Source organism: Myxine glutinosa, chromosome 1 (assembly GCF_964187855.1).
Source record: "Myxine glutinosa chromosome 1, kmMyxGlut1.1, whole genome shotgun sequence".
NCBI classification, from domain to species: domain Eukaryota; kingdom Metazoa; phylum Chordata; class Myxini; order Myxiniformes; family Myxinidae; genus Myxine; species Myxine glutinosa.
The window spans coordinates 363165587-363174976 of record NC_136261.1 but is presented as its reverse complement, the minus strand read 5'-3'; the positions used below and the strand labels follow the sequence as shown (position 1 = coordinate 363174976).

The window sequence follows — 9390 nt, the reverse complement described above, 5'->3', positions numbered from 1 at the left end:
TGCCGGGCTCGTCCAGGACGCCCGGGCAGGCCCGCGCTCAACTTGCCAGGCCTCGGTCGGGACGCCCGGGCAGGCTCGCCCTCAACTTGCCAGGCCGCAGCCAGGACGCTGGGCCACGCCCCCTGGCGCCGGGCCTGGGCAAACCCCCTGGGTTAATCGATATATATTGCTGCCCGATAAACGGGTTTTCAGAGTGCCTGAGTGTTTGATTTCATTAAAGCAACTCGGATGAATTCTAGCTTTTTGTCGCGTCCATTCTTCCGATCGACGTGGGAGCCCCAGCTCCTTCAATGTGATGCGTGGGTGTAACTTGTAGTTTTTCCCTCAATTTACAGCAAAGTTATTTTTAACGATCAAATAGCCTTTTAAATTACTAGGGCATGCCCGTACTATATATAAGCTCGGACGTGCCCGTACGTGGGTGCCCGTTCCTTGCCAAAAAAAAAAAAAAATTTGTGTAGGGGTGTGTGTGTGTAAACATCCTAGGGCGTGCCCGTACGTGGGTGCAAAAAAACATGCGTGCAAACAACAACAACAAAAAAAAACTTTGAAACCACGTGGCAGTAACGACCACAGAACCCCCCCCTCTATTTACATGAATGGTTTGGTCCATTCGCAACGACCACAGAACCCCCCCCTCTATTTACATGAAATGGTTTGGTCCAAAGCGAACGGCTTGCAGTGTTTGGTAAAGAAATCGCCATAGCTCGGTAACTACTTGTCCGATTAATTTCAAACCTTGAAAAGGCACATCCTCGGGTCCCCAGCAATATACCTGGCAAGTTTCAAGTATATCGGACCGGTAGTTGTCGAGAAACAACGGTCACAGACAAACATACACACATACACACATACACACATACAAACACACATACACACATACACACAGAGATTAATGGAATTATAGATAGACTAGGGCATGCCCGTACTATATATAAGCTAGGACGTGCCCGTACGTGGGTGCCCGTTCCTTGCCAAAAAAAAAAAAAAAAAAAATTTGTGTAGGGGTGTGTGTGTGTAAACATCCTAGGGCGTGCCCGTACGTGGGTGCAAAAAAACATGCGTGCAAACAACAACAAAAAAAAACTTTGAAACCACGTGGCAGTAACGACCACAAAACCCCCCCCTCTATTTACATGAATGGTTTGGTCCATTCGCAACGACCACAGAACCCCCCCCTCTATTTACATGCAATGGTTTGGTCCAAAGCGAACGGCTTGCAGTGTTTGGTAAAGAAATCGCCATAGCTCGGTAACTACTTCTCCGATTAATATGAAACCTTGAAAAGGCACATCCTCGGGTCCCCAGCAATATACCTGGCAAGTTTAAAGTATATCGGACCGGTAGTTGTCGAGAAACAGCGGTCACAGACAAACATACACACATACACACATACACACATACACACATACACACATACAAACACACATACACACAGAGATTAATGGAATTATAGATAGATAGATAGATGAATAAAATTTGATAACTCTCCCTTTGCATAGTATTCGATTGTAATTTCAAAACTACATCACATTGTATTTTTAATTTCATAAAACTGAATTTATTTCTGTAATATTTCATTCTTCGCTGACATAAAACTTGTCGAGAAGATGATATCGCTCGATGAAATTTTAAATAAATTATTCATTCAATTAATCCTTCATTATTTATTTTTTTATTTATAGGGCGGGTTGGAGGTGTGGTTTCGACAACACTTTATCACGTGATCCCTTGCCGGCGCCGGCGTCCAGGGATATTTGTACCCCGAGTATCACGGGCTTCAACTTGCGTTTACCTCCAGAGTCCCAAACAGTGAAATTTGTGTGAGAATGAACTTGTTTTATCAACATTTTTCCTTTCATGAGCCTGAGGTGAGTTCCTTGTGTTTTTTTTTTGGGGCGTTAAACCATTATTTGTTTTCTTCCACCATTTTGTGTTTCCTCGTGTTTGACAAAGCTTCCCATCTACAAACTATAGTTCCGATACATTATTAATGTGTATTCGTGAAGGACTTGGCTGAGTCGGTTCGTCAAAGTTTGAGGCCAAATTTCCCTCAGCCTCAGGCCAATCGAAAAGAACGCGGAAATAGAATAATAATTCTCCGTTAATTAAATGAAGCTAATCTCATTCCTGTCCCTCAACATTCTCTGAAAAGCATTTTATTCGAACATAGCAACATTTTATGCAGTCGATTTCAACGCCCTCCTCCCCTCCCCAGTCCCTCTGCAACCGCCTCCCCTCCCCAGTCCCTCTGCAACCGCCTCCCTTCCCCAGTCCCTCTGCAACCGCCTCCCCTCCCCAGTCCCTCTGCAACCGCCTCCCCTCCCCAGTCCCTCTGCAACCGCCTCCCCTCCCCAGTCCCTCTGCAACCGCCTCCCCTCCCCAGTCCCTCTACAACCGCCTCCCCACAGTTTCGGTCACGGCCGTCTCCAGAGCCCTTTATACACGTCTCCAGAGTTTGGCCAACTTGGTAATGGGCGCCATGTTGGAGCCCGACGTCAAGTGCACTCGCGCGTGCGTTCAAGCGTGCATGCATAGAGTTACATATCAAGTCCAAGCGTGCATGCATAGAGTTACATATCAAGTCCATGCGTGCATGCATAGTTACATATCAAGTCCATGCGTGCATGCAGCTCTCTGCTATTTAATAGAGACAGGTTTATTTTTATGTTCCCGAGTTTCATTCATTGTTTAGTCACTTTAGGGCTTTAACATGGCGCCTGTTGTCACGTGATCGCTAAAAACGGAAAGCGAGATGGCCAAACAAACCCCCCCCCCCCCCAGTCCCTCTACAACCGCCTCCCTTCCCCCTGGCCTCTGCCATGGTCGCCTCCCCTCCATTCCTGGCCATGGCCGCCTCACCTCCTCCATTCCCGGCCACGGCCGCCTCCCCCTCCAATTCCCGGCCACGGCCGCCTCCCCTCCCCCATTCCTGGTCACGGCCGCCTCCTCCCCCCCATTCCCGGGCACGGCCGCCTCCTCCCCCACATTCCCGGGCACGGCCGCCTCCTCCCCCACATTCCTGGGCACGGTCGCCTCCTCCTCCCACCATTCCTGGGCATGGTCCCCCCCCCCCCCATTCCCGGGCAAGGCCACCTCTCACCATTCCTTGGCACGGCCGCCTCCTCCCCCACATTCCTGGGCACGGTCCCCTCCTCCTCCCACCATTCCTGGGCATGGTCGCCTCCCACCATTCCTGGGCACGGTCGCCTCCCACCATTCCCGGGCATGGCCGCCGCCTCCCCCACATTCCCGGGCACGGCCGCCGCCTCCCCCACATTCCCGGGCACGGCCGCCGCCTCCCCCACATTCCCGGGCACGGCCGCCTCCTTCCCCACATTCCCGGGCACGGCTGCTTCCTCCCCCACATTCCCGGGCACGGCCGCTTCCTCCCCCACATTCCCGGGCACGGCCGCTTCCTCCCCCACATTCCCGGGCACGGCCGCCCCCTCCCCCACATTCCCGGGCACGGTCGCCTCCTCCTCCCCCCCCATTCCCGGGAACGGCCGCCTTCTCCCCCTCCCCCGTCCCCCCCAGTCTCTCCACAACCGCCTCCCCCCCCTCCAGTCCCGGCCACGGCCGCCTTCCCCCCACCCCCCAGTTCCGGCCATGGGCGCCTCCCCTCCTCCCCCCCAGTCCCTTTACAACCGCCTCCCCCCCAGTCTCAGCCACTTTTGACTCCCCCACCCCCCTGGGTCCACGGCCCCGGCCCCTATCCCCCCGCCACGGCCGCTTCCGCCCTTGCCCAGTACCAGCAACGTCCGCCTCCCACCCCCTCCAGTCCTGGTTATGGCAACGGTCCCCACCCCCCAGCCGCTGGTCATGCACGGCCAACCCTCCTCCCCACCTCCTCAAGTCATGGATGTTCCTCCTCCTGTTCCTCCTCCTGTTCCTCCTCCTGTTCCTCCTCCTGTTCCTCTTCCTGTTCCTCTTCCTTCCCCCCCAAACGCCCCCGCCCCACCTTTCGACCTAGCTATAAACTGTTCATCCAGGTGTTCCACAGGTAGTGATTCTTCAATGCGTGTGCCGTCCTTTGGATGGCCGTTAAACGGGCATCCCATCTGCCAGCATTGGATGGACGTTAAAGACACCATGGACACCATTCCAATTCCCGCAGCCTTGTGCCACATGTGAACAAAATGGTTATTAACTTTTCCTTTTTTTATTTCTTTTTGAAACTATTTTTTATTTCTGAATGAGATGGTTAATGTTTAAAACGGGTAATGTTATTTTTCAATACTGTCAGCGATATTCAATATAATTCATGTTTTTAACCAGTTTAAAAATGGCTAAAATGATTTGGACATGTATGCTCAAATTGGTCTCATTATTCAAAGGATATTTGTTTAATAAAGTATTTGGTTTCTCAGACAATTATACTGAACAAAATTATAAACGCAACATCCGACATTTAAAAATAATTTATGAACATGACTGTTCTATTGATAAATCCGTTACGGATTCGTCTGTGAAGAGGACTCTTCTCCAGCGTGCCAAGGGCCATCGAAAACGTGCGTTCACCCACTGTCAGACATCTGTCAGGTCAAGACCCTGGTGAGGACGACGGGCGTGGAGATTGAGTTCTCTGAGACGATTTAGTACGGTCTGTCCTGTGATTCGTCGGTTATTCAGACCAACCGTCTCTTGTGCTGTCTGTCGCTGGTCGCAGACGATCACGCAGGTGGAGGAGCCGGATGTACCGATCCTGAGCTGGTGTGGTGACACGTGGTCTGTGGGCATGTGGTTGATTGGCTGTCGCGCCAAACTGTCCGACGACGCTGCCGCAAGCGGTTGATGGTGGAGAAATGCACATTGCACTGTGCAGCAACACCTGACGGACATCCCAGCATTCAGCCTGGCAATGACGCGCTCCCTCATGAATTGTGGCATTGTGACGTCTGACAAATCTTGTCATTTTTGGGTGGCCTTTTATTGTCCCCAGTACAAGGAGTGTCTGAGTAATGCTCACGCTCTTTGAAACGCGACATTGCATGCCACACCTGCCTGGTGGGAGAAATATATCGTAACGGGAGTGCCCCAACATTTAAAACGTTTAAACTCCCTTACGCACTCAAATTCAAGACTCGTCAACCTTTTGTACATACAGAAAAATAGAGGTGATATTTTACTGGAACGTTCATAAATTATTTCAAAATGTCGGATGTTGCGTTTATAATTTTGTTCAGTGTAGATTTGTTCGATACTTTTTCATAGACAAGTCCATTTTTTTTTCATTATACCCTAACTGAGATGATCAATGATTCAGAAGGATTTTACCATCTTTTGAAACAGATGCCGTTGTCCACCTGGAGCACATACTGGGTGAATCTGGGGTGACGCGCTTGGGTGAGATACTTCACAAGACGTTTCGGGAGTATGGTGAGGCCTCCTGAATGGCGGGTTTCCTCGTTTTGGGGTTCTTCTCAGAGACGGTATTTTCCCATATGTGCTTCACACAAGCTCGTCGTGCTCAACTTCACTGGCGATTTCATCTGTTGAGGAAAGAAGGTTGAACGATTCGGAGGTTATTGCTCACGCGACCCGTGTGGCTATGTGTATGTGGCTGCAGCTATCGGCATGACACGGAAGGATGTGCATCACTTTATACGCTACCTTAACCGTTGTGAAATTTTGTGGAGAAGATGCATTGATGACTATTTATGGATTGATTTGCCCTGCTTGTATCATAAGAGAACTGACTACTCTAAAGTGTGCCATTTGATTGATTCCTGGCTAAATAGCCCGAAATTGTCTTTTCAAACATCCAGCTTGCTTCGGTATTAGCGGTTCATGTTTTTGAATGATTTTCAGCAGACTTCAGCAAATTACAATGCTAATTACAATAACTAGCAAAGAACCCGTCCTTGCGGATAGGATAATTCCTTCAGAATTGCTGTATCGCTGAATTGACTCCAGGGGGGTTGACTCAGCCTGTCATCCTTCCGAGGTTGGCAAATGGAGTACCAGTTCACTGGTAATTCCCTGTCGCAAGAGGCGACAGGCCCTGTCGCAATGGCCTCTAAAAGAGGTTCTTCTTCTTCTTCTTCAGAATTGCTGTAATATGACTTGTAATACCTGATTCCACCAGGAGCAGTGCTAGAGCATACATATTTACCTCGAGAGAAATGGTGTCCTCCCAATGCCAACCCCTGAGACTATGGAGGAAAAACAAACAAAAAAAAAAAAACATAACATCACTGAAGCTTTTCGTGTGCGTGCACATGCACTAACTACAACATTTCTAGACAATCATGGATATGATTGACATTTTATGATATCCTGAGCGACAGAATTCTTGCTGTATGTGCATCACTGACCAACGTAATTGTCAGAGTTGGTTTGGGGGAGGCACAGAGGAACTTTTTTTTGGCGTCTTCCACAATGGGATAGGTACGCCAGCCCTTGCATGATCGATGCTGAGCTCAATGGCTGTTTGAGGCCATGAAGGACTGAAATCCAGATTTTCCAGTTGTCAAATCGATAATGCGGATTCATATATACTTGATACTTGTCTGAATCTACAGTTCTTTTAAGAGTGACTCGCTGGGGGTTTTTTTTTTTCACGGAAAACCCTCCCTTTGTTTGGGCAGTGTATCGGCAACAAAGCGCTGCCTTGCATGCTCCCAGAAGTTTGTTTACTGCTAACAACCCAGTGTTGATTTTAGTCATCCGTATACTTATTGGCAAAAAATAACGTTATGAAATAATTGTTTTATGTTCCCAGAGATCAGACGTTGAAGGGAAAATAAATGATAAATTGCAATATTAAAGTGCCAATGATGGTGAATGAAAGGCACAATCGGGAAACAAACGTACCCCAGCTAACAATTTTGCGTTATTACAGCATTTCACTTTTGTTGTTGCCACCTTTTGCTCTAACGCTTTATGAACGTTCAAACGTTGGGTTTTGTTTGTTTACATAACGTTTTATGACGTTGCGATAACGTTATAAAACGTTGCTGCAAAGTTATAATAACGCTATTACAGGTACTAGGGCATGCCCGTACTATATCTATATCTAAAATTATATCCCCCCCTCTATTTACATGAAATGGTTTGGTCCAAAGCGAACGGCTTGCGAGTACGGTGACAATCCCCCCCCTCTATTTACATGAAATGGTTTGGTCCATTCGCAAAGCCAAAGCGAACGGCAGTTACGAATCGCAGTTACGATGAATCGCAAAGTAGTTTTAATTAGTTTTAAAACATAGTTTAACGCCAACATAGTTTGCCAACGTGAAATAAATGAATACGCTCTCAAATGTGCCGTCCGAGGCAGAGTCTGTTCGGCACGTTCGGCACACGTGATAGCTCGCTGCTCTCTGATTGGTTGAATCGTTTTTTGGACATAGCTCGGTAACTACTTGTCCGATTAATATGAAACCTTGAAAAGGCACATCCTCGGGTCCCCAGCAATATACATGGCAAGTTTCAAGTATATCGGACCGGTAGTTGTCGAGAAACAGCGGTCGCATACACACACACAGACAGAGATTAGTGGAATTATAGATAGATGGTTACACAACGTTGCAGGGACGTTCAAACATTGGGTTTTGTTTACGTTTCCACAACGTTTTATCATGACGTTGCGATAACATTACTATAACTTTGGAGCAATATTTTATAACTGCATTGCAGGGACATTTGCATGTTTTTTTTGGGGTTTTTTTCCCCATAACGTTATGGTTTAACATTCAGATATCAATACAAACAGGACACAGCTTTTGCTTGACATTTATTTTGCACTTCCTTTTTTGTGTTTGTGTGCAAAATCAAGAATTGAAAATTTGAATTGAAATTTGAAAGCGGGTCAGCTGGGAGGATGCAGTTCTTCACAAATCGATATCTTCCTCACACCTGTAGTCTATCGTCATTGCATGAACTACACCTGAAGCATTCGACATCTGAAAAAAAAAAACCCACCAATAAAAGTGCTTTTTAAATTGTCAAGAGGGGAGAGAATAATCATACTTCATAGTTATGCAAAACATGTATTTATCCTTTATTTGAAGCGTATATGAAAAGTCATGCATAAAAACGTTGTTATAACAATGTTTTAACGAAACAAAAATCATGCCGGGTCATTATGACCCATGAATGCATTCATTGGAGTATTGCATTTTAAAATATTTTTCCCTGTGATCCTAAACAAAGAATAAAAAACACACAAACATGTATTACCCTTTATTCGAAGCATATATGAATATAAAGGTCATGCCTAAAAACGTTTAGTTGGAGTGAAACAATCACACTGGTCCCAGGTCAAATTGACCTATGAATGCGTTAATTGTGATTTGACTCGGCATATCTAAGGGTAAAAGAATGTAAATTTATGATGTCTTCACTCACGTTGTCTGACTGCCATGTTGAATCGAAGGAAACCCCCCCCCCCCCCCCCCCGTCAAAAACAAGAGTTGGCTCACCAATTCGTCTGTGTGCGCCAAGTATTCTATGAATACCATCTACTTTTTATTGGTGTTGAAGGGGGTCGGATATTTAATGTATTTTTGCATCGGAGAATGGTGGATTATACAATTACTAGTTTGTGTTCAGAATGTATTCGCGCCCACAGCCCACGACAATTAAATCAACATGAATGTTTTGCAGGTGACTTATTAAACCACCTTTCCTGCATGTGACAAATATGATGTTTGAATATCATTCACCTTTCTGTTCTTCCCTCCTGCTTTGTTTGGTGCATGCTTCAGGTTTTCGCCAATCCAACTCCATATCGGCTATTTTAATCTTTAGATGATTTCTAATGCTTGTTCCTAAAAGGAAAGAATGTAACATGAAAATTATGTTTATAACGATGTGTATTTGATCAACAAGTTTAATGCAGGGAACAAAACGAAAGTTAAATATTTGCTGATGAACTATGGTGTTATCACACCTCACACCTGTACCTCACGAACCTTAATAATTTGCTCCCACCCACGGACAATAAACAGTGGAAGGTTTGCAGATTTCTCACACTAAAAACTAGTACGGCACTCAGAGTGCATACCTATGCCAGGCTGAACAGTTTGTTTTGGATCCTACTGATAGGCTGGATCTGGATCCGGAGCTGAACCAAAATCGAATCGGTTTGTTCTTGTCACCTAACCAACTCATCCACATTGTTTTGCCATAAATCGTCCACAACCTTGAGATATTGTGCTATATATCGTTTTGGCCCTGTCTATCATTGGTGAAGAATCACTTTTAAATTTATATTATTTGGATCCAGTGACTGATCTGGTTCTTCACCAAAATCTAATTGCGTTGTCCTTGTCACACACCCAACCTCTCAACCAAGTTTCATCCAAGTTTGTCCACAACTTTGAGATATTCTGTTCACATAGACACATGGATGAAAACACAACCTCTGCCCACCTTTGGTGGTGGAGT

At 46.4% G+C, this 9390-nt stretch overlaps 1 long non-coding RNA gene across 1 annotated transcript; it reads left to right on the top strand.

Moving 5' to 3' along the window:
• Nucleotides 1-1778: 1778 nt before the first annotated feature.
• On the top strand, nt 1779-8177 carry LOC137419531 (uncharacterized). Its single transcript, XR_010982915.2, has 3 exons — nt 1779-1871; nt 5293-5379; nt 7778-8177. It is a non-coding gene; the product is annotated as an uncharacterized LOC137419531 (long non-coding RNA).
• Nucleotides 8178-9390: the final 1213 nt, after the last annotated feature.